We start from the raw sequence: 21,337 nt of genomic DNA, 5'->3' as shown, positions 1-21,337 counted from the left end.
TGACAGAGACAAGGGGCTCCCATGGCCCAGCCAAGGCTGGCCTCAGTAAACAGAGTGGCCATATTACGATGGCAATGAGTGTTATTCAATATCTGGGAAGCTTTGCAGTGGAATTCGAGCAAGCATAAGTGGGAGGCAACGTGAACAATGGCGGTGTGACTTTTATGAGAACGTAATGCATGTGATGGAAGGGTATTGCGCGCATTGGCCAGACAAGCATTTGAGTCGGACCTGAAAAGTACCCAGCTGAATAGGCAGATTCAAAGGCAGTACAGTGTTGTTTTCACAGAAGCACGAGGATTGCGCCAGATGAAAAACAGTGGCAAATCAGAATGGCTTAACCTTTGTGAAATGGAAGTAGGCCAGCATGCAACAGCCGGAACTTGTCGCTTGGGTCCCCCAGGGCAGCGCACAAAAGGGCCCACGGCAATTGTGTTTACCGGGGCGACGCAAGGTGTTTGGTCCATGTGGAGATTTGCACAGCTAACAAATCAGAACCCACATAATCGACAGCACAGACACCAAGCAACCCTAAGAACAGGGGAGCTGTCTCTATTTTTCACCAGAATAATAAGCAGCTAACCACTCAGTTTGTGTTCCCTTCCTCCAACCCTCCTGAAAGGGAGAGAGGAACGGTCATCAATAGCAGACAGCAGCTGCATAAATGCAACACTGTCCACTTGCTTCACGCTCAGAAGAGAACACTTCAACTCTTCCTCGTGGTTAGCGAAGACCAGACACTTTCGAACACATTTCCTCAGTTAAGAACTATAGAAATGATCCCTGAAAGTATAGTCTTAATAGCACAAAGGGCAGCCCAGGCAGGTGGAAGAAGCTGCCACCCATCTCACTTAGGGTGGGAAAGCGTCTATCGTCCCAAAGGCAACAAAAAGCCCCTCCATTTCTGCATAGGAAAACCTTTCCCGCAACACCATAGAAAACATTTCCTATCCATAGCGTTGGCAAAAGATGACAAAAATGCCTGTACTTTGTAAATTTACATATTGAAGACCAGCAGCCAATAAAATTCGTCAGTGTGGATGACAGAGACAAGGGGCTCCCATGGCCCAGCCAAGGCTGGCCTCAGTAAACAGAGTGGCCATATTACGATGGCAATGAGTGTTATTCAATATCTGGGAAGCTTTGCAGTGGAATTCGAGCAAGCATAAGTGGGAGGCAACGTGAACAATGGCGGTGTGACTTTTATGAGAACGTAATGCATGTGATGGAAGGGTATTGCGCGCATTGGCCAGACAAGCATTTGAGTCGGACCTGAAAAGTACCCAGCTGAATAGGCAGATTCAAATCCCCCAAAGGGGCAGTACAGTGTTGTTTTCACAGAAGCACGAGGATTGCGCCAGATGGAAAACAGTGGCAAATCAGAATGGCTTAACCTTTGTGAAATGGAAGTAGGCCAGCATGCAACAGCCGGAACTTGTCGCTTGGGTCCCCCAGGGCAGCGCACAAAAGGGCCCACGGCCAATTGTGTTTACCGGGGCGACGCAAGGTGTTTGGTCCATGTGGAGATTTGCACAGCTAACAAATCAGAACCCACATAATCGACAGCACAGACACCAAGCAACCCTAAGAACAGGGGAGCTGTCTCTATTTTTCACCAGAATAATAAGCAGCTAACCACTCAGTTTGTGTTCCCTTCCTCCAACCCTCCTGAAAGGGAGAGAGGAACGGTCATCAATAGCAGACAGCAGCTGCATAAATGCAACACTGTCCACTTGCTTCACGCTCAGAAGAGAACACTTCAACTCTTCCTCGTGGTTAGCGAAGACCAGACACTTTCGAACACATTTCCTCAGTTAAGAACTATAGAAATGATCCCTGAAAGTATAGTCTTAATAGCACAAAGGGCAGCCCAGGCAGGTGGAAGAAGCTGCCACCCATCTCACTTAGGGTGGGAAAGCGTCTATCGTCCCAAAGGCAACAAAAAGCCCCTCCATTTCTGCATAGGAAAACCTTTCCCGCAACCCCATAGAAAACCTTTCCTTTCCATAGCGTTGGCAAAAGATGACAAAAATGCCTGTACTTTGTAAATTTACATATTGAAGACCAGCAGCCAATAAAATTCGTCAGTGTGGATGACAGAGACAAGGGGCTCCCATGGCCCAGCCAAGGCTGGCCTCAGTAAACAGAGTGGCCATATTACGATGGCAATGAGTGTTATTCAATATCTGGGAAGCTTTGCAGTGGAATTCGAGCAAGCATAAGTGGGAGGCAACGTGAACAATGGCGGTGTGACTTTTATGAGAACGTAATGCATGTGATGGAAGGGTATTGCGCGCATTGGCCAGACAAGCATTTGAGTCGGACCTGAAAAGTACCCAGCTGAATAGGCAGATTCAAAGGCAGTACAGTGTTGTTTTCACAGAAGCACGAGGATTGCGCCAGATGAAAAACTGTGGCAAATCAGAATGGCTTAACCTTTGTGAAATGGAAGTAGGCCAGCATGCAACAGCCGGAACTTGTCGCTTGGGTCCCCCAGGGCAGCGCACAAAAGGGCCCACGGCCAATTGTGTTTACCGGGGCGACGCAAGGTGTTTGGTCCATGTGGAGATTTGCACAGCTAACAAATCAGAACCCACATAATCGACAGCACAGACACCAAGCAACCCTAAGAACAGGGGAGCTGTCTCTATTTTTCACCAGAATAATAAGCAGCTAACCACTCAGTTTGTGTTCCCTTCCTCCAACCCTCCTGAAAGGGAGAGAGGAACGGTCATCAATAGCAGACAGCAGCTGCATAAATGCAACACTGTCCACTTGCTTCACGCTCAGAAGAGAACACTTCAACTCTTCCTCGTGGTTAGCGAAGACCAGACACTTTCGAACACATTTCCTCAGTTAAGAACTATAGAAATGATCCCTGAAAGTATAGTCTTAATAGCACAAAGGGCAGCCCAGGCAGGTGGAAGAAGCTGCCACCCATCTCACTTAGGGTGGGAAAGCGTCTATCGTCCCAAAGGCAACAAAAAGCCCCTCCATTTCTGCATAGGAAAACCTTTCCCGCAACACCATAGAAAACATTTCCTATCCATAGCGTTGGCAAAAGATGACAAAAATGCCTGTACTTTGTAAATTTACATATTGAAGACCAGCAGCCAATAAAATTCGTCAGTGTGGATGACAGAGACAAGGGGCTCCCATGGCCCAGCCAAGGCTGGCCTCAGTAAACAGAGTGGCCATATTACGATGGCAATGAGTGTTATTCAATATCTGGGAAGCTTTGCAGTGGAATTCGAGCAAGCATAAGTGGGAGGCAACGTGAACAATGGCGGTGTGACTTTTATGAGAACGTAATGCATGTGATGGAAGGGTATTGCGCGCATTGGCCAGACAAGCATTTGAGTCGGACCTGAAAAGTACCCAGCTGAATAGGCAGATTCAAAGGCAGTACAGTGTTGTTTTCACAGAAGCACGAGGATTGCGCCAGATGAAAAACAGTGGCAAATCAGAATGGCTTAACCTTTGTGAAATGGAAGTAGGCCAGCATGCAACAGCCGGAACTTGTCGCTTGGGTCCCCCAGGGCAGCGCACAAAAGGGCCCACGGCCAATTGTGTTTACCGGGGCGACGCAAGGTGTTTGGTCCATGTGGAGATTTGCACAGCTAACAAATCAGAACCCACATAATCGACAGCACAGACACCAAGCAACCCTAAGAACAGGGGAGCTGTCTCTATTTTTCACCAGAATAATAAGCAGCTAACCACTCAGTTTGTGTTCCCCTTCCTCCAACCCTCCTGAAAGGGAGAGAGGAACGGTCATCAATAGCAGACAGCAGCTGCATAAATGCAACACTGTCCACTTGCTTCACGCTCAGAAGAGAACACTTCAACTCTTCCTCGTGGTTAGCGAAGACCAGACACTTTCGAACACATTTCCTCAGTTAAGAACTATAGAAATGATCCCTGAAAGTATAGTCTTAATAGCACAAAGGGCAGCCCAGGCAGGTGGAAGAAGCTGCCACCCATCTCACTTAGGGTGGGAAAGCGTCTATCGTCCCAAAGGCAACAAAAAGCCCCTCCATTTCTGCATAGGAAAACCTTTCCCGCAACACCATAGAAAACATTTCCTATCCATAGCGTTGGCAAAAGATGACAAAAATGCCTGTACTTTGTAAATTTACATATTGAAGACCAGCAGCCAATAAAATTCGTCAGTGTGGATGACAGAGACAAGGGGCTCCCATGGCCCAGCCAAGGCTGGCCTCAGTAAACAGAGTGGCCATATTACGATGGCAATGAGTGTTATTCAATATCTGGGAAGCTTTGCAGTGGAATTCGAGCAAGCATAAGTGGGAGGCAACGTGAACAATGGCGGTGTGACTTTTATGAGAACGTAATGCATGTGATGGAAGGGTATTGCGCGCATTGGCCAGACAAGCATTTGAGTCGGACCTGAAAAGTACCCAGCTGAATAGGCAGATTCAAAGGCAGTACAGTGTTGTTTTCACAGAAGCACGAGGATTGCGCCAGATGAAAAACAGTGGCAAATCAGAATGGCTTAACCTTTGTGAAATGGAAGTAGGCCAGCATGCAACAGCCGGAACTTGTCGCTTGGGTCCCCCAGGGCAGCGCACAAAAGGGCCCACGGCAATTGTGTTTACCGGGGCGACGCAAGGTGTTTGGTCCATGTGGAGATTTGCACAGCTAACAAATCAGAACCCACATAATCGACAGCACAGACACCAAGCAACCCTAAGAACAGGGGAGCTGTCTCTATTTTTCACCAGAATAATAAGCAGCTAACCACTCAGTTTGTGTTCCCTTCCTCCAACCCTCCTGAAAGGGAGAGAGGAACGGTCATCAATAGCAGACAGCAGCTGCATAAATGCAACACTGTCCACTTGCTTCACGCTCAGAAGAGAACACTTCAACTCTTCCTCGTGGTTAGCGAAGACCAGACACTTTCGAACACATTTCCTCAGTTAAGAACTATAGAAATGATCCCTGAAAGTATAGTCTTAATAGCACAAAGGGCAGCCCAGGCAGGTGGAAGAAGCTGCCACCCATCTCACTTAGGGTGGGAAAGCGTCTATCGTCCCAAAGGCAACAAAAAGCCCCTCCATTTCTGCATAGGAAAACCTTTCCCGCAACACCATAGAAAACATTTCCTATCCATAGCGTTGGCAAAAGATGACAAAAATGCCTGTACTTTGTAAATTTACATATTGAAGACCAGCAGCCAATAAAATTCGTCAGTGTGGATGACAGAGACAAGGGGCTCCCATGGCCCAGCCAAGGCTGGCCTCAGTAAACAGAGTGGCCATATTACGATGGCAATGAGTGTTATTCAATATCTGGGAAGCTTTGCAGTGGAATTCGAGCAAGCATAAGTGGGAGGCAACGTGAACAATGGCGGTGTGACTTTTATGAGAACGTAATGCATGTGATGGAAGGGTATTGCGCGCATTGGCCAGACAAGCATTTGAGTCGGACCTGAAAAGTACCCAGCTGAATAGGCAGATTCAAAGGCAGTACAGTGTTGTTTTCACAGAAGCACGAGGATTGCGCCAGATGAAAAACAGTGGCAAATCAGAATGGCTTAACCTTTGTGAAATGGAAGTAGGCCAGCATGCAACAGCCGGAACTTGTCGCTTGGGTCCCCCAGGGCAGCGCACAAAAGGGCCCACGGCAATTGTGTTTACCGGGGCGACGCAAGGTGTTTGGTCCATGTGGAGATTTGCACAGCTAACAAATCAGAACCCACATAATCGACAGCACAGACACCAAGCAACCCTAAGAACAGGGGAGCTGTCTCTATTTTTCACCAGAATAATAAGCAGCTAACCACTCAGTTTGTGTTCCCTTCCTCCAACCCTCCTGAAAGGGAGAGAGGAACGGTCATCAATAGCAGACAGCAGCTGCATAAATGCAACACTGTCCACTTGCTTCACGCTCAGAAGAGAACACTTCAACTCTTCCTCGTGGTTAGCGAAGACCAGACACTTTCGAACACATTTCCTCAGTTAAGAACTATAGAAATGATCCCTGAAAGTATAGTCTTAATAGCACAAAGGGCAGCCCAGGCAGGTGGAAGAAGCTGCCACCCATCTCACTTAGGGTGGGAAAGCGTCTATCGTCCCAAAGGCAACAAAAAGCCCCTCCATTTCTGCATAGGAAAACCTTTCCCGCAACACCATAGAAAACATTTCCTATCCATAGCGTTGGCAAAAGATGACAAAAATGCCTGTACTTTGTAAATTTACATATTGAAGACCAGCAGCCAATAAAATTCGTCAGTGTGGATGACAGAGACAAGGGGCTCCCATGGCCCAGCCAAGGCTGGCCTCAGTAAACAGAGTGGCCATATTACGATGGCAATGAGTGTTATTCAATATCTGGGAAGCTTTGCAGTGGAATTCGAGCAAGCATAAGTGGGAGGCAACGTGAACAATGGCGGTGTGACTTTTATGAGAACGTAATGCATGTGATGGAAGGGTATTGCGCGCATTGGCCAGACAAGCATTTGAGTCGGACCTGAAAAGTACCCAGCTGAATAGGCAGATTCAAATCCCCCAAAGGGGCAGTACAGTGTTGTTTTCACAGAAGCACGAGGATTGCGCCAGATGGAAAACAGTGGCAAATCAGAATGGCTTAACCTTTGTGAAATGGAAGTAGGCCAGCATGCAACAGCCGGAACTTGTCGCTTGGGTCCCCCAGGGCAGCGCACAAAAGGGCCCACGGCCAATTGTGTTTACCGGGGCGACGCAAGGTGTTTGGTCCATGTGGAGATTTGCACAGCTAACAAATCAGAACCCACATAATCGACAGCACAGACACCAAGCAACCCTAAGAACAGGGGAGCTGTCTCTATTTTTCACCAGAATAATAAGCAGCTAACCACTCAGTTTGTGTTCCCTTCCTCCAACCCTCCTGAAAGGGAGAGAGGAACGGTCATCAATAGCAGACAGCAGCTGCATAAATGCAACACTGTCCACTTGCTTCACGCTCAGAAGAGAACACTTCAACTCTTCCTCGTGGTTAGCGAAGACCAGACACTTTCGAACACATTTCCTCAGTTAAGAACTATAGAAATGATCCCTGAAAGTATAGTCTTAATAGCACAAAGGGCAGCCCAGGCAGGTGGAAGAAGCTGCCACCCATCTCACTTAGGGTGGGAAAGCGTCTATCGTCCCAAAGGCAACAAAAAGCCCCTCCATTTCTGCATAGGAAAACCTTTCCCGCAACCCCATAGAAAACCTTTCCTTTCCATAGCGTTGGCAAAAGATGACAAAAATGCCTGTACTTTGTAAATTTACATATTGAAGACCAGCAGCCAATAAAATTCGTCAGTGTGGATGACAGAGACAAGGGGCTCCCATGGCCCAGCCAAGGCTGGCCTCAGTAAACAGAGTGGCCATATTACGATGGCAATGAGTGTTATTCAATATCTGGGAAGCTTTGCAGTGGAATTCGAGCAAGCATAAGTGGGAGGCAACGTGAACAATGGCAGTGTGACTTTTATGAGAACGTAATGCATGTGATGGAAGGGTATTGCGCGCATTGGCCAGACAAGCATTTGAGTCGGACCTGAAAAGTACCCAGCTGAATAGGCAGATTCAAAGGCAGTACAGTGTTGTTTTCACAGAAGCACGAGGATTGCGCCAGATGAAAAACAGTGGCAAATCAGAATGGCTTAACCTTTGTGAAATGGAAGTAGGCCAGCATGCAACAGCCGGAACTTGTCGCTTGGGTCCCCCAGGGCAGCGCACAAAAGGGCCCACGGCAATTGTGTTTACCGGGGCGACGCAAGGTGTTTGGTCCATGTGGAGATTTGCACAGCTAACAAATCAGAACCCACATAATCGACAGCACAGACACCAAGCAACCCTAAGAACAGGGGAGCTGTCTCTATTTTTCACCAGAATAATAAGCAGCTAACCACTCAGTTTGTGTTCCCTTCCTCCAACCCTCCTGAAAGGGAGAGAGGAACGGTCATCAATAGCAGACAGCAGCTGCATAAATGCAACACTGTCCACTTGCTTCACGCTCAGAAGAGAACACTTCAACTCTTCCTCGTGGTTAGCGAAGACCAGACACTTTCGAACACATTTCCTCAGTTAAGAACTATAGAAATGATCCCTGAAAGTATAGTCTTAATAGCACAAAGGGCAGCCCAGGCAGGTGGAAGAAGCTGCCACCCATCTCACTTAGGGTGGGAAAGCGTCTATCGTCCCAAAGGCAACAAAAAGCCCCTCCATTTCTGCATAGGAAAACCTTTCCCGCAACACCATAGAAAACATTTCCTATCCATAGCGTTGGCAAAAGATGACAAAAATGCCTGTACTTTGTAAATTTACATATTGAAGACCAGCAGCCAATAAAATTCGTCAGTGTGGATGACAGAGACAAGGGGCTCCCATGGCCCAGCCAAGGCTGGCCTCAGTAAACAGAGTGGCCATATTACGATGGCAATGAGTGTTATTCAATATCTGGGAAGCTTTGCAGTGGAATTCGAGCAAGCATAAGTGGGAGGCAACGTGAACAATGGCGGTGTGACTTTTATGAGAACGTAATGCATGTGATGGAAGGGTATTGCGCGCATTGGCCAGACAAGCATTTGAGTCGGACCTGAAAAGTACCCAGCTGAATAGGCAGATTCAAATCCCCCAAAGGGGCAGTACAGTGTTGTTTTCACAGAAGCACGAGGATTGCGCCAGATGGAAAACAGTGGCAAATCAGAATGGCTTAACCTTTGTGAAATGGAAGTAGGCCAGCATGCAACAGCCGGAACTTGTCGCTTGGGTCCCCCAGGGCAGCGCACAAAAGGGCCCACGGCCAATTGTGTTTACCGGGGCGACGCAAGGTGTTTGGTCCATGTGGAGATTTGCACAGCTAACAAATCAGAACCCACATAATCGACAGCACAGACACCAAGCAACCCTAAGAACAGGGGAGCTGTCTCTATTTTTCACCAGAATAATAAGCAGCTAACCACTCAGTTTGTGTTCCCTTCCTCCAACCCTCCTGAAAGGGAGAGAGGAACGGTCATCAATAGCAGACAGCAGCTGCATAAATGCAACACTGTCCACTTGCTTCACGCTCAGAAGAGAACACTTCAACTCTTCCTCGTGGTTAGCGAAGACCAGACACTTTCGAACACATTTCCTCAGTTAAGAACTATAGAAATGATCCCTGAAAGTATAGTCTTAATAGCACAAAGGGCAGCCCAGGCAGGTGGAAGAAGCTGCCACCCATCTCACTTAGGGTGGGAAAGCGTCTATCGTCCCAAAGGCAACAAAAAGCCCCTCCATTTCTGCATAGGAAAACCTTTCCCGCAACCCCATAGAAAACCTTTCCTTTCCATAGCGTTGGCAAAAGATGACAAAAATGCCTGTACTTTGTAAATTTACATATTGAAGACCAGCAGCCAATAAAATTCGTCAGTGTGGATGACAGAGACAAGGGGCTCCCATGGCCCAGCCAAGGCTGGCCTCAGTAAACAGAGTGGCCATATTACGATGGCAATGAGTGTTATTCAATATCTGGGAAGCTTTGCAGTGGAATTCGAGCAAGCATAAGTGGGAGGCAACGTGAACAATGGCAGTGTGACTTTTATGAGAACGTAATGCATGTGATGGAAGGGTATTGCGCGCATTGGCCAGACAAGCATTTGAGTCGGACCTGAAAAGTACCCAGCTGAATAGGCAGATTCAAAGGCAGTACAGTGTTGTTTTCACAGAAGCACGAGGATTGCGCCAGATGAAAAACAGTGGCAAATCAGAATGGCTTAACCTTTGTGAAATGGAAGTAGGCCAGCATGCAACAGCCGGAACTTGTCGCTTGGGTCCCCCAGGGCAGCGCACAAAAGGGCCCACGGCAATTGTGTTTACCGGGGCGACGCAAGGTGTTTGGTCCATGTGGAGATTTGCACAGCTAACAAATCAGAACCCACATAATCGACAGCACAGACACCAAGCAACCCTAAGAACAGGGGAGCTGTCTCTATTTTTCACCAGAATAATAAGCAGCTAACCACTCAGTTTGTGTTCCCTTCCTCCAACCCTCCTGAAAGGGAGAGAGGAACGGTCATCAATAGCAGACAGCAGCTGCATAAATGCAACACTGTCCACTTGCTTCACGCTCAGAAGAGAACACTTCAACTCTTCCTCGTGGTTAGCGAAGACCAGACACTTTCGAACACATTTCCTCAGTTAAGAACTATAGAAATGATCCCTGAAAGTATAGTCTTAATAGCACAAAGGGCAGCCCAGGCAGGTGGAAGAAGCTGCCACCCATCTCACTTAGGGTGGGAAAGCGTCTATCGTCCCAAAGGCAACAAAAAGCCCCTCCATTTCTGCATAGGAAAACCTTTCCCGCAACACCATAGAAAACATTTCCTATCCATAGCGTTGGCAAAAGATGACAAAAATGCCTGTACTTTGTAAATTTACATATTGAAGACCAGCAGCCAATAAAATTCGTCAGTGTGGATGACAGAGACAAGGGGCTCCCATGGCCCAGCCAAGGCTGGCCTCAGTAAACAGAGTGGCCATATTACGATGGCAATGAGTGTTATTCAATATCTGGGAAGCTTTGCAGTGGAATTCGAGCAAGCATAAGTGGGAGGCAACGTGAACAATGGCAGTGTGACTTTTATGAGAACGTAATGCATGTGATGGAAGGGTATTGCGCGCATTGGCCAGACAAGCATTTGAGTCGGACCTGAAAAGTACCCAGCTGAATAGGCAGATTCAAATCCCCCAAAGGGGCAGTACAGTGTTGTTTTCACAGAAGCACGAGGATTGCGCCAGATGGAAAACAGTGGCAAATCAGAATGGCTTAACCTTTGTGAAATGGAAGTAGGCCAGCATGCAACAGCCGGAACTTGTCGCTTGGGTCCCCCAGGGCAGCGCACAAAAGGGCCCACGGCCAATTGTGTTTACCGGGGCGACGCAAGGTGTTTGGTCCATGTGGAGATTTGCACAGCTAACAAATCAGAACCCACATAATCGACAGCACAGACACCAAGCAACCCTAAGAACAGGGGAGCTGTCTCTATTTTTCACCAGAATAATAAGCAGCTAACCACTCAGTTTGTGTTCCCTTCCTCCAACCCTCCTGAAAGGGAGAGAGGAACGGTCATCAATAGCAGACAGCAGCTGCATAAATGCAATACTGTCCACTTGCTTCACGCTCAGAAGAGAACACTTCAACTCTTCATCGTGGTTAGCGAAGACCAGACACTTTCGAACACATTTCCTCAGTTAAGAACTATAGAAATGATCCCTGAAAGTATAGTCTTAATAGCACAAAGGGCAGCCCAGGCAGGTGGAAGAAGCTGCCACCCATCTCACTTAGGGTGGGAAAGCGTCTATCGTCCCAAAGGCAACAAAAAGCCCCTCCATTTCTGCATAGGAAAACCTTTCCCGCAACCCCATAGAAAACCTTTCCTTTCCATAGCGTTGGCAAAAGATGACAAAAATGCCTGTACTTTGTAAATTTACATATTGAAGACCAGCAGCCAATAAAATTCGTCAGTGTGGATGACAGAGACAAGGGGCTCCCATGGCCCAGCCAAGGCTGGCCTCAGTAAACAGAGTGGCCATATTACGATGGCAATGAGTGTTATTCAATATCTGGGAAGCTTTGCAGTGGAATTCGAGCAAGCATAAGTGGGAGGCAACGTGAACAATGGCAGTGTGACTTTTATGAGAACGTAATGCATGTGATGGAAGGGTATTGCGCGCATTGGCCAGACAAGCATTTGAGTCGGACCTGAAAAGTACCCAGCTGAATAGGCAGATTCAAAGGCAGTACAGTGTTGTTTTCACAGAAGCACGAGGATTGCGCCAGATGAAAAACAGTGGCAAATCAGAATGGCTTAACCTTTGTGAAATGGAAGTAGGCCAGCATGCAACAGCCGGAACTTGTCGCTTGGGTCCCCCAGGGCAGCGCACAAAAGGGCCCACGGCAATTGTGTTTACCGGGGCGACGCAAGGTGTTTGGTCCATGTGGAGATTTGCACAGCTAACAAATCAGAACCCACATAATCGACAGCACAGACACCAAGCAACCCTAAGAACAGGGGAGCTGTCTCTATTTTTCACCAGAATAATAAGCAGCTAACCACTCAGTTTGTGTTCCCTTCCTCCAACCCTCCTGAAAGGGAGAGAGGAACGGTCATCAATAGCAGACAGCAGCTGCATAAATGCAACACTGTCCACTTGCTTCACGCTCAGAAGAGAACACTTCAACTCTTCCTCGTGGTTAGCGAAGACCAGACACTTTCGAACACATTTCCTCAGTTAAGAACTATAGAAATGATCCCTGAAAGTATAGTCTTAATAGCACAAAGGGCAGCCCAGGCAGGTGGAAGAAGCTGCCACCCATCTCACTTAGGGTGGGAAAGCGTCTATCGTCCCAAATGCAACAAAAAGCCCCTCCATTTCTGCATAGGAAAACCTTTCCCGCAACACCATAGAAAACATTTCCTATCCATAGCGTTGGCAAAAGATGACAAAAATGCCTGTACTTTGTAAATTTACATATTGAAGACCAGCAGCCAATAAAATTCGTCAGTGTGGATGACAGAGACAAGGGGCTCCCATGGCCCAGCCAAGGCTGGCCTCAGTAAACAGAGTGGCCATATTACGATGGCAATGAGTGTTATTCAATATCTGGGAAGCTTTGCAGTGGAATTCGAGCAAGCATAAGTGGGAGGCAACGTGAACAATGGCGGTGTGACTTTTATGAGAACGTAATGCATGTGATGGAAGGGTATTGCGCGCATTGGCCAGACAAGCATTTGAGTCGGACCTGAAAAGTACCCAGCTGAATAGGCAGATTCAAATCCCCCAAAGGGGCAGTACAGTGTTGTTTTCACAGAAGCACGAGGATTGCGCCAGATGGAAAACAGTGGCAAATCAGAATGGCTTAACCTTTGTGAAATGGAAGTAGGCCAGCATGCAACAGCCGGAACTTGTCGCTTGGGTCCCCCAGGGCAGCGCACAAAAGGGCCCACGGCCAATTGTGTTTACCGGGGCGACGCAAGGTGTTTGGTCCATGTGGAGATTTGCACAGCTAACAAATCAGAACCCACATAATCGACAGCACAGACACCAAGCAACCCTAAGAACAGGGGAGCTGTCTCTATTTTTCACCAGAATAATAAGCAGCTAACCACTCAGTTTGTGTTCCCTTCCTCCAACCCTCCTGAAAGGGAGAGAGGAACGGTCATCAATAGCAGACAGCAGCTGCATAAATGCAACACTGTCCACTTGCTTCACGCTCAGAAGAGAACACTTCAACTCTTCCTCGTGGTTAGCGAAGACCAGACACTTTCGAACACATTTCCTCAGTTAAGAACTATAGAAATGATCCCTGAAAGTATAGTCTTAATAGCACAAAGGGCAGCCCAGGCAGGTGGAAGAAGCTGCCACCCATCTCACTTAGGGTGTGAAAGCGTCTATCGTCCCAAAGGCAACAAAAAGCCCCTCCATTTCTGCATAGGAAAACCTTTCCCGCAACACCATAGAAAACATTTCCTATCCATAGCGTTGGCAAAAGATGACAAAAATGCCTGTACTTTGTAAATTTACATATTGAAGACCAGCAGCCAATAAAATTCGTCAGTGTGGATGACAGAGACAAGGGGCTCCCATGGCCCAGCCAAGGCTGGCCTCAGTAAACAGAGTGGCCATATTACGATGGCAATGAGTGTTATTCAATATCTGGGAAGCTTTGCAGTGGAATTCGAGCAAGCATAAGTGGGAGGCAACGTGAACAATGGCGGTGTGACTTTTATGAGAACGTAATGCATGTGATGGAAGGGTATTGCGCGCATTGGCCAGACAAGCATTTGAGTCGGACCTGAAAAGTACCCAGCTGAATAGGCAGATTCAAATCCCCCAAAAGGGCAGTACAGTGTTGTTTTCACAGAAGCACGAGGATTGCGCCAGATGGAAAACAGTGGCAAATCAGAATGGCTTAACCTTTGTGAAATGGAAGTAGGCCAGCATGCAACAGCCGGAACTTGTCGCTTGGGTCCCCCAGGGCAGCGCACAAAAGGGCCCACGGCCAATTGTGTTTACCGGGGCGACACAAGGTGTTTGGTCCATGTGGAGATTTGCACAGCTAACAAATCAGAACCCACATAATCGACAGCACAGACACCAAGCAACCCTAAGAACAGGGGAGCTGTCTCTATTTTTCACCAGAATAATAAGCAGCTAACCACTCAGTTTGTGTTCCCTTCCTCCAACCCTCCTGAAAGGGAGAGAGGAACGGTCATCAATAGCAGACAGCAGCTGCATAAATGCAACACTGTCCACTTGCTTCACGCTCAGAAGAGAACACTTCAACTCTTCCTCGTGGTTAGCGAAGACCAGACACTTTCGAACACATTTCCTCAGTTAAGAACTATAGAAATGATCCCTGAAAGTATAGTCTTAATAGCACAAAGGGCAGCCCAGGCAGGTGGAAGAAGCTGCCACCCATCTCACTTAGGGTGGGAAAGCGTCTATCGTCCCAAAGGCAACAAAAAGCCCCTCCATTTCTGCATAGGAAAACCTTTCCCGCAACACCATAGAAAACATTTCCTATCCATAGCGTTGGCAAAAGATGACAAAAATGCCTGTACTTTGTAAATTTACATATTGAAGACCAGCAGCCAATAAAATTCGTCAGTGTGGATGACAGAGACAAGGGGCTCCCATGGCCCAGCCAAGGCTGGCCTCAGTAAACAGAGTGGCCATATTACGATGGCAATGAGTGTTATTCAATATCTGGGAAGCTTTGCAGTGGAATTCGAGCAAGCATAAGTGGGAGGCAACGTGAACAATGGCGGTGTGACTTTTATGAGAACGTAATGCATGTGATGGAAGGGTATTGCGCGCATTGGCCAGACAAGCATTTGAGTCGGACCTGAAAAGTACCCAGCTGAATAGGCAGATTCAAAGGCAGTACAGTGTTGTTTTCACAGAAGCACGAGGATTGCGCCAGATGAAAAACAGTGGCAAATCAGAATGGCTTAACCTTTGTGAAATGGAAGTAGGCCAGCATGCAACAGCCGGAACTTGTCGCTTGGGTCCCCCAGGGCAGCGCACAAAAGGGCCCACGGCAATTGTGTTTACCGGGGCGACGCAAGGTGTTTGGTCCATGTGGAGATTTGCACAGCTAACAAATCAGAACCCACATAATCGACCGCACAGACACCAAGCAACCCTAAGAACAGGGGAGCTGTCTCTATTTTTCACCAGAATAATAAGCAGCTAACCACTCAGTTTGTGTTCCCTTCCTCCAACCCTCCTGAAAGGGAGAGAGGAACGGTCATCAATAGCAGACAGCAGTTGCATAAATGCAACACTGTCCACTTGCTTCACGCTCAGAAGAGAACACTTCAACTCTTCCTCGTGGTTAGCGAAGACCAGACACTTTCGAACACATTTCCTCAGTTAAGAACTATAGAAATGATCCCTGAAAGTATAGTCTTAATAGCACAAAGGGCAGCCCAGGCAGGTGGAAGAAGCTGCCACCCATCTCACTTAGGGTGGGAAAGCGTCTATCGTCCCAAATACAACAAAAAGCCCCTCCATTTCTGCATAGGAAAACCTTTCCCGCAACACCATAGAAAACATTTCCTATCCATAGCGTTGGCAAAAGATGACAAAAATGCCTGTACTTTGTAAATTTACATATTGAAGACCAGCAGCCAATAAAATTCGTCAGTGTGGATGACAGAGACAAGGGGCTCCCATGGCCCAGCCAAGGCTGGCCTCAGTAAACAGAGTGGCCATATTACGATGGCAATGAGTGTTATTCAATATCTGGGAAGCTTTGCAGTGGAATTCGAGCAAGCATAAGTGGGAGGCAACGTGAACAATGGCGGTGTGACTTTTATGAGAACGTAATGCATGTGATGGAAGGGTATTGCGCGCATTGGCCAGACAAGCATTTGAGTCGGACCTGAAAAGTACCCAGCTGAATAGGCAGATTCAAAGGCAGTACAGTGTTGTTTTCACAGAAGCACGAGGATTGCGCCAGATGAAAAACAGTGGCAAATCAGAATGGCTTAACCTTTGTGAAATGGAAGTAGGCCAGCATGCAACAGCCGGAACTTGTCGCTTGGGTCCCCCAGGGCAGCGCACAAAAGGGCCCACGGCCAATTGTGTTTACCGGGGCGACGCAAGGTGTTTGGTCCATGTGGAGATTTGCACAGCTAACAAATCAGAACCCACATAATCGACAGCACAGACACCAAGCAACCCTAAGAACAGGGGAGCTGTCTCTATTTTTCACCAGAATAATAAGCAGCTAACCACTCAGTTTGTGTTCCCCTTCCTCCAACCCTCCTGAAAGGGAGAGAGGAACGGTCATCAATAGCAGACAGCAGCTGCATAAATGCAACACTGTCCACTTGCTTCACGCTCAGAAGAGAACAGTTCAACTCTTCCTCGTGGTTAGCGAAGACCAGACACTTTCGAACACATTTCCTCAGTTAAGAACTATAGAAATGATCCCTGAAAGTATAGTCTTAATAGCACAAAGGGCAGCCCAGGCAGGTGGAAGAAGCTGCCACCCATCTCACTTAGGGTGGGAAAGCGTCTATCGTCCCAAAGGCAACAAAAAGCCCCTCCATTTCTGCATAGGAAAACCTTTCCCGCAACACCATAGAAAACATTTCCTATCCATAGCGTTGGCAAAAGATGACAAAAATGCCTGTACTTTGTAAATTTACATATTGAAGACCAGCAGCCAATAAAATTCGTCAGTGTGGATGACAGAGACAAGGGGCTCCCATGGCCCAGCCAAGGCTGGCCTCAGTAAACAGAGTGGCCATATTACGATGGCAATGAGTGTTATTCAATATCTGGGAAGCTTTGCAGTGGAATTCGAGCAAGCATAAGTGGGAGGCAACGTGAACAATGGCGGTGTGACTTTTATGAGAACGTAATGCATGTGATGGAAGGGTATTGCGCGCATTGGCCAGACAAGCATTTGAGTCGGACCTGAAAAGTACCCAGCTGAATAGGCAGATTCAAAGGCAGTACAGTGTTGTTTTCACAGAAGCACGAGGATTGCGCCAGATGAAAAACAGTGGCAAATCAGAATGGCTTAACCTTTGTGAAATGGAAGTAGGCCAGCATGCAACAGCCGGAACTTGTCGCTTGGGTCCCCCAGGGCAGCGCACAAAAGGGCCCACGGCAATTGTGTTTACCGGGGCGACGCAAGGTGTTTGGTCCATGTGGAGATTTGCACAGCTAACAAATCAGAACCCACATAATCGACAGCACAGACACCAAGCAACCCTAAGAACAGGGGAGCTGTCTCTATTTTTCACCAGAATAATAAGCAGCTAACCACTCAGTTTGTGTTCCCTTCCTCCAACCCTCCTGAAAGGGAGAGAGGAACGGTCATCAATAGCAGACAGCAGCTGCATAAATGCAACACTGTCCACTTGCTTCACGCTCAGAAGAGAACACTTCAACTCTTCCTCGTGGTTAGCGAAGACCAGACACTTTCGAACACATTTCCTCAGTTAAGAACTATAGAAATGATCCCTGAAAGTATAGTCTTAATAGCACAAAGGGCAGCCCAGGCAGGTGGAAGAAGCTGCCACCCATCTCACTTAGGGTGGGAAAGCGTCTATCGTCCCAAAGGCAACAAAAAGCCCCTCCATTTCTGCATAGGAAAACCTTTCCCGCAACACCATAGAAAACATTTCCTATCCATAGCGTTGGCAAAAGATGACAAAAATGCCTGTACTTTGTAAATTTACATATTGAAGACCAGCAGCCAATAAAATTCGTCAGTGTGGATGACAGAGACAAGGGGCTCCCATGGCCCAGCCAAGGCTGGCCTCAGTAAACAGAGTGGCCATATTACGATGGCAATGAGTGTTATTCAATATCTGGGAAGCTTTGCAGTGGAATTCGAGCAAGCATAAGTGGGAGGCAACGTGAACAATGGCAGTGTGACTTTTATGAGAACGTAATGCATGTGATGGAAGGGTATTGCGCGCATTGGCCAGACAAGCATTTGAGTCGGACCTGAAAAGTACCCAGCTGAATAGGCAGATTCAAATCCCCCAAAGGGGCAGTACAGTGTTGTTTTCACAGAAGCACGAGGATTGCGCCAGATGGAAAACAGTGGCAAATCAGAATGGCTTAACCTTTGTGAAATGGAAGTAGGCCAGCATGCAACAGCCGGAACTTGTCGCTTGGGTCCCCCAGGGCAGCGCACAAAAGGGCCCACGGCCAATTGTGTTTACCGGGGCGACGCAAGGTGTTTGGTCCATGTGGAGATTTGCACAGCTAACAAATCAGAACCCACATAATCGACAGCACAGACACCAAGCAACCCTAAGAACAGGGGAGCTGTCTCTATTTTTCACCAGAATAATAAGCAGCTAACCACTCAGTTTGTGTTCCCTTCCTCCAACCCTCCTGAAAGGGAGAGAGGAACGGTCATCAATAGCAGACAGCAGCTGCATAAATGCAATACTGTCCACTTGCTTCACGCTCAGAAGAGAACACTTCAACTCTTCATCGTGGTTAGCGAAGACCAGACACTTTCGAACACATTTCCTCAGTTAAGAACTATAGAAATGATCCCTGAAAGTATAGTCTTAATAGCACAAAGGGCAGCCCAGGCAGGTGGAAGAAGCTGCCACCCATCTCACTTAGGGTGGGAAAGCGTCTATCGTCCCAAAGGCAACAAAAAGCCCCTCCATTTCTGCATAGGAAAACCTTTCCCGCAACCCCATAGAAAACCTTTCCTTTCCATAGCGTTGGCAAAAGATGACAAAAATGCCTGTACTTTGTAAATTTACATATTGAAGACCAGCAGCCAATAAAATTCGTCAGTGTGGATGACAGAGACAAGGGGCTCCCATGGCCCAGCCAAGGCTGGCCTCAGTAAACAGAGTGGCCATATTACGATGGCAATGAGTGTTATTCAATATCTGGGAAGCTTTGCAGTGGAATTCGAGCAAGCATAAGTGGGAGGCAACGTGAACAATGGCAGTGTGACTTTTATGAGAACGTAATGCATGTGATGGAAGGGTATTGCGCGCATTGGCCAGACAAGCATTTGAGTCGGACCTGAAAAGTACCCAGCTGAATAGGCAGATTCAAATCCCCCAAAAGGGCAGTACAGTGTTGTTTTCACAGAAGCACGAGGATTGCGCCAGATGGAAAACAGTGGCAAATCAGAATGGCTTAACCTTTGTGAAATGGAAGTAGGCCAGCATGCAACAGCCGGAACTTGTCGCTTGGGTCCCCCAGGGCAGCGCACAAAAGGGCCCACGGCCAATTGTGTTTACCGGGGCGACACAAGGTGTTTGGTCCATGTGGAGATTTGCACAGCTAACAAATCAGAACCCACATAATCGACAGCACAGACACCAAGCAACCCTAAGAACAGGGGAGCTGTCTCTATTTTTCACCAGAATAATAAGCAGCTAACCACTCAGTTTGTGTTCCCTTCCTCCAACCCTCCTGAAAGGGAGAGAGGAACGGTCATCAATAGCAGACAGCAGCTGCATAAATGCAACACTGTCCACTTGCTTCACGCTCAGAAGAGAACACTTCAACTCTTCCTCGTGGTTAGCGAAGACCAGACACTTTCGAACACATTTCCTCAGTTAAGAACTATAGAAATGATCCCTGAAAGTATAGTCTTAATAGCACAAAGGGCAGCCCAGGCAGGTGGAAGAAGCTGCCACCCATCTCACTTAGGGTGGGAAAGCGTCTATCGTCCCAAAGGCAACAAAAAGCCCCTCCATTTCTGCATAGGAAAACCTTTCCCGCAACACCATAGAAAACATTTCCTATCCATAGCGTTGGCAAAAGATGACAAAAATGCCTGTACTTTGTAAATTTACATATTGAAGACCAGCAGCCAATAAAATTCGTCAGTGTGGATGACAGAGACAAGGGGCTCCCATGGCCCAGCCAAGGCTGGCCTCAGTAAACAGAGTGGCCATATTACGATGGCAATGAGTGTTATTCAATATCTGGGAAGCTTTGCAGTGGAATTCGAGCAAGCATAAGTGGGAGGCAACGTGAACAATGGCGGTGTGACTTTTATGAGAACGTAATGCATGTGATGGAAGGGTATTGCGCGCATTGGCCAGACAAGCATTTGAGTCGGACCTGAAAAGTACCCAGCTGAATAGGCAGATTCAAAGGCAGTACAGTGTTGTTTTCACAGAAGCACGAGGATTGCGCCAGATGAAAAACAGTGGCAAATCAGAATGGCTTAACCTTTGTGAAATGGAAGTAGGCCAGCATGCAACAGCCGGAACTTGTCGCTTGGGTCCCCCAGGGCAGCGCACAAAAGGGCCCACGGCAATTGTGTTTACCGGGGCGACGCAAGGTGTTTGGTCCATGTGGAGATTTGCACAGCTAACAAATCAGAACCCACATAATCGACCGCACAGACACCAAGCAACCCTAAGAACAGGGGAGCTGTCTCTATTTTTCACCAGAATAATAAGCAGCTAACCACTCAGTTTGTGTTCCCTTCCTCCAACCCTCCTGAAAGGGAGAGAGGAACGGTCATCAATAGCAGACAGCAGCTGCATAAATGCAACACTGTCCACTTGCTTCACGCTCAGAAGAGAACACTTCAACTCTTCCTCGTGGTTAGCGAAGACCAGACACTTTCGAACACATTTCCTCAGTTAAGAACTATAGAAATGATCCCTGAAAGTATAGTCTTAATAGCACAAAGGGCAGCCCAGGCAGGTGGAAGAAGCTGCCACCCATCTCACTTAGGGTGGGAAAGCGTCTATCGTCCCAAATACAACAAAAAGCCCCTCCATTTCTGCATAGGAAAACCTTTCCCGCAACACCATAGAAAACATTTCCTATCCATAGCGTTGGCAAAAGATGACAAAAATGCCTGTACTTTGTAAATTTACATATTGAAGACCAGCAGCCAATAAAATTCGTCAGTGTGGATGACAGAGACAAGGGGCTCCCATGGCCCAGCCAAGGCTGGCCTCAGTAAACAGAGTGGCCATATTACGATGGCAATGAGTGTTATTCAATATCTGGGAAGCTTTGCAGTGGAATTCGAGCAAGCATAAGTGGGAGGCAACGTGAACAATGGCGGTGTGACTTTTATGAGAACGTAATGCATGTGATGGAAGGGTATTGCGCGCATTGGCCAGACAAGCATTTGAGTCGGACCTGAAAAGTACCCAGCTGAATAGGCAGATTCAAAGGCAGTACAGTGTTGTTTTCACAGAAGCACGAGGATTGCGCCAGATGGAAAACAGTGGCAAATCAGAATGGCTTAACCTTTGTGAAATGGAAGTAGGCCAGCATGCAACAGCCGGAACTTGTCGCTTGGGTCCCCCAGGGCAGCGCACAAA

General features: G+C 47.6%; 20 non-coding genes across 20 annotated transcripts; all 20 read right to left on the bottom strand.

The window, feature by feature from the left end:
* Positions 1-581: 581 nt before the first annotated feature.
* Positions 582-799, bottom strand: LOC138489958 (small nucleolar RNA U3). The gene has a single exon (XR_011275044.1). It is a non-coding gene; the product is annotated as a small nucleolar RNA U3 (small nucleolar RNA).
* An 835-nt stretch (positions 800-1,634) lies between these two features.
* On the bottom strand, positions 1,635-1,852 carry LOC138489957 (small nucleolar RNA U3). Its single transcript, XR_011275043.1, has one exon. It is a non-coding gene; the product is annotated as a small nucleolar RNA U3 (small nucleolar RNA).
* Positions 1,853-2,676: 824 nt separating this feature from the next.
* Positions 2,677-2,894, bottom strand: LOC138489956 (small nucleolar RNA U3). Its single transcript, XR_011275042.1, has one exon. It is a non-coding gene; the product is annotated as a small nucleolar RNA U3 (small nucleolar RNA).
* An 824-nt stretch (positions 2,895-3,718) lies between these two features.
* Positions 3,719-3,937, bottom strand: LOC138490410 (small nucleolar RNA U3). The gene has a single exon (XR_011275441.1). It is a non-coding gene; the product is annotated as a small nucleolar RNA U3 (small nucleolar RNA).
* An 823-nt stretch (positions 3,938-4,760) lies between these two features.
* On the bottom strand, positions 4,761-4,978 carry LOC138489955 (small nucleolar RNA U3). Its single transcript, XR_011275041.1, has one exon. It is a non-coding gene; the product is annotated as a small nucleolar RNA U3 (small nucleolar RNA).
* Positions 4,979-5,801: 823 nt separating this feature from the next.
* LOC138489953 (small nucleolar RNA U3) lies at positions 5,802-6,019 on the bottom strand. The gene has a single exon (XR_011275040.1). It is a non-coding gene; the product is annotated as a small nucleolar RNA U3 (small nucleolar RNA).
* Positions 6,020-6,854: 835 nt separating this feature from the next.
* LOC138489952 (small nucleolar RNA U3) lies at positions 6,855-7,072 on the bottom strand. Its single transcript, XR_011275039.1, has one exon. It is a non-coding gene; the product is annotated as a small nucleolar RNA U3 (small nucleolar RNA).
* An 823-nt stretch (positions 7,073-7,895) lies between these two features.
* On the bottom strand, positions 7,896-8,113 carry LOC138489951 (small nucleolar RNA U3). Its single transcript, XR_011275038.1, has one exon. It is a non-coding gene; the product is annotated as a small nucleolar RNA U3 (small nucleolar RNA).
* An 835-nt stretch (positions 8,114-8,948) lies between these two features.
* On the bottom strand, positions 8,949-9,166 carry LOC138489949 (small nucleolar RNA U3). Its single transcript, XR_011275036.1, has one exon. It is a non-coding gene; the product is annotated as a small nucleolar RNA U3 (small nucleolar RNA).
* Positions 9,167-9,989: 823 nt separating this feature from the next.
* LOC138489948 (small nucleolar RNA U3) lies at positions 9,990-10,207 on the bottom strand. Its single transcript, XR_011275035.1, has one exon. It is a non-coding gene; the product is annotated as a small nucleolar RNA U3 (small nucleolar RNA).
* Positions 10,208-11,042: 835 nt separating this feature from the next.
* LOC138490292 (small nucleolar RNA U3) lies at positions 11,043-11,260 on the bottom strand. Its single transcript, XR_011275335.1, has one exon. It is a non-coding gene; the product is annotated as a small nucleolar RNA U3 (small nucleolar RNA).
* An 823-nt stretch (positions 11,261-12,083) lies between these two features.
* Positions 12,084-12,301, bottom strand: LOC138489947 (small nucleolar RNA U3). The gene has a single exon (XR_011275034.1). It is a non-coding gene; the product is annotated as a small nucleolar RNA U3 (small nucleolar RNA).
* An 835-nt stretch (positions 12,302-13,136) lies between these two features.
* On the bottom strand, positions 13,137-13,354 carry LOC138489946 (small nucleolar RNA U3). The gene has a single exon (XR_011275033.1). It is a non-coding gene; the product is annotated as a small nucleolar RNA U3 (small nucleolar RNA).
* Positions 13,355-14,189: 835 nt separating this feature from the next.
* Positions 14,190-14,407, bottom strand: LOC138489945 (small nucleolar RNA U3). Its single transcript, XR_011275032.1, has one exon. It is a non-coding gene; the product is annotated as a small nucleolar RNA U3 (small nucleolar RNA).
* An 823-nt stretch (positions 14,408-15,230) lies between these two features.
* On the bottom strand, positions 15,231-15,448 carry LOC138490684 (small nucleolar RNA U3). Its single transcript, XR_011275602.1, has one exon. It is a non-coding gene; the product is annotated as a small nucleolar RNA U3 (small nucleolar RNA).
* Positions 15,449-16,272: 824 nt separating this feature from the next.
* Positions 16,273-16,491, bottom strand: LOC138490447 (small nucleolar RNA U3). Its single transcript, XR_011275474.1, has one exon. It is a non-coding gene; the product is annotated as a small nucleolar RNA U3 (small nucleolar RNA).
* An 823-nt stretch (positions 16,492-17,314) lies between these two features.
* On the bottom strand, positions 17,315-17,532 carry LOC138489944 (small nucleolar RNA U3). Its single transcript, XR_011275031.1, has one exon. It is a non-coding gene; the product is annotated as a small nucleolar RNA U3 (small nucleolar RNA).
* Positions 17,533-18,367: 835 nt separating this feature from the next.
* LOC138490291 (small nucleolar RNA U3) lies at positions 18,368-18,585 on the bottom strand. The gene has a single exon (XR_011275334.1). It is a non-coding gene; the product is annotated as a small nucleolar RNA U3 (small nucleolar RNA).
* Positions 18,586-19,420: 835 nt separating this feature from the next.
* Positions 19,421-19,638, bottom strand: LOC138489942 (small nucleolar RNA U3). The gene has a single exon (XR_011275030.1). It is a non-coding gene; the product is annotated as a small nucleolar RNA U3 (small nucleolar RNA).
* An 823-nt stretch (positions 19,639-20,461) lies between these two features.
* Positions 20,462-20,679, bottom strand: LOC138489941 (small nucleolar RNA U3). The gene has a single exon (XR_011275029.1). It is a non-coding gene; the product is annotated as a small nucleolar RNA U3 (small nucleolar RNA).
* Between the last annotated feature and the right edge of the window lie 658 nt (positions 20,680-21,337).

This window comes from Ambystoma mexicanum, chromosome 9 (genome assembly GCF_040938575.1).
Source record: "Ambystoma mexicanum isolate Mex_15411 chromosome 9, UKY_AmexF1_1, whole genome shotgun sequence".
Classification (NCBI taxonomy): Eukaryota; Metazoa; Chordata; class Amphibia; order Caudata; family Ambystomatidae; genus Ambystoma; species Ambystoma mexicanum.
This window is presented reverse-complemented; position numbering and strand designations above follow the sequence as displayed.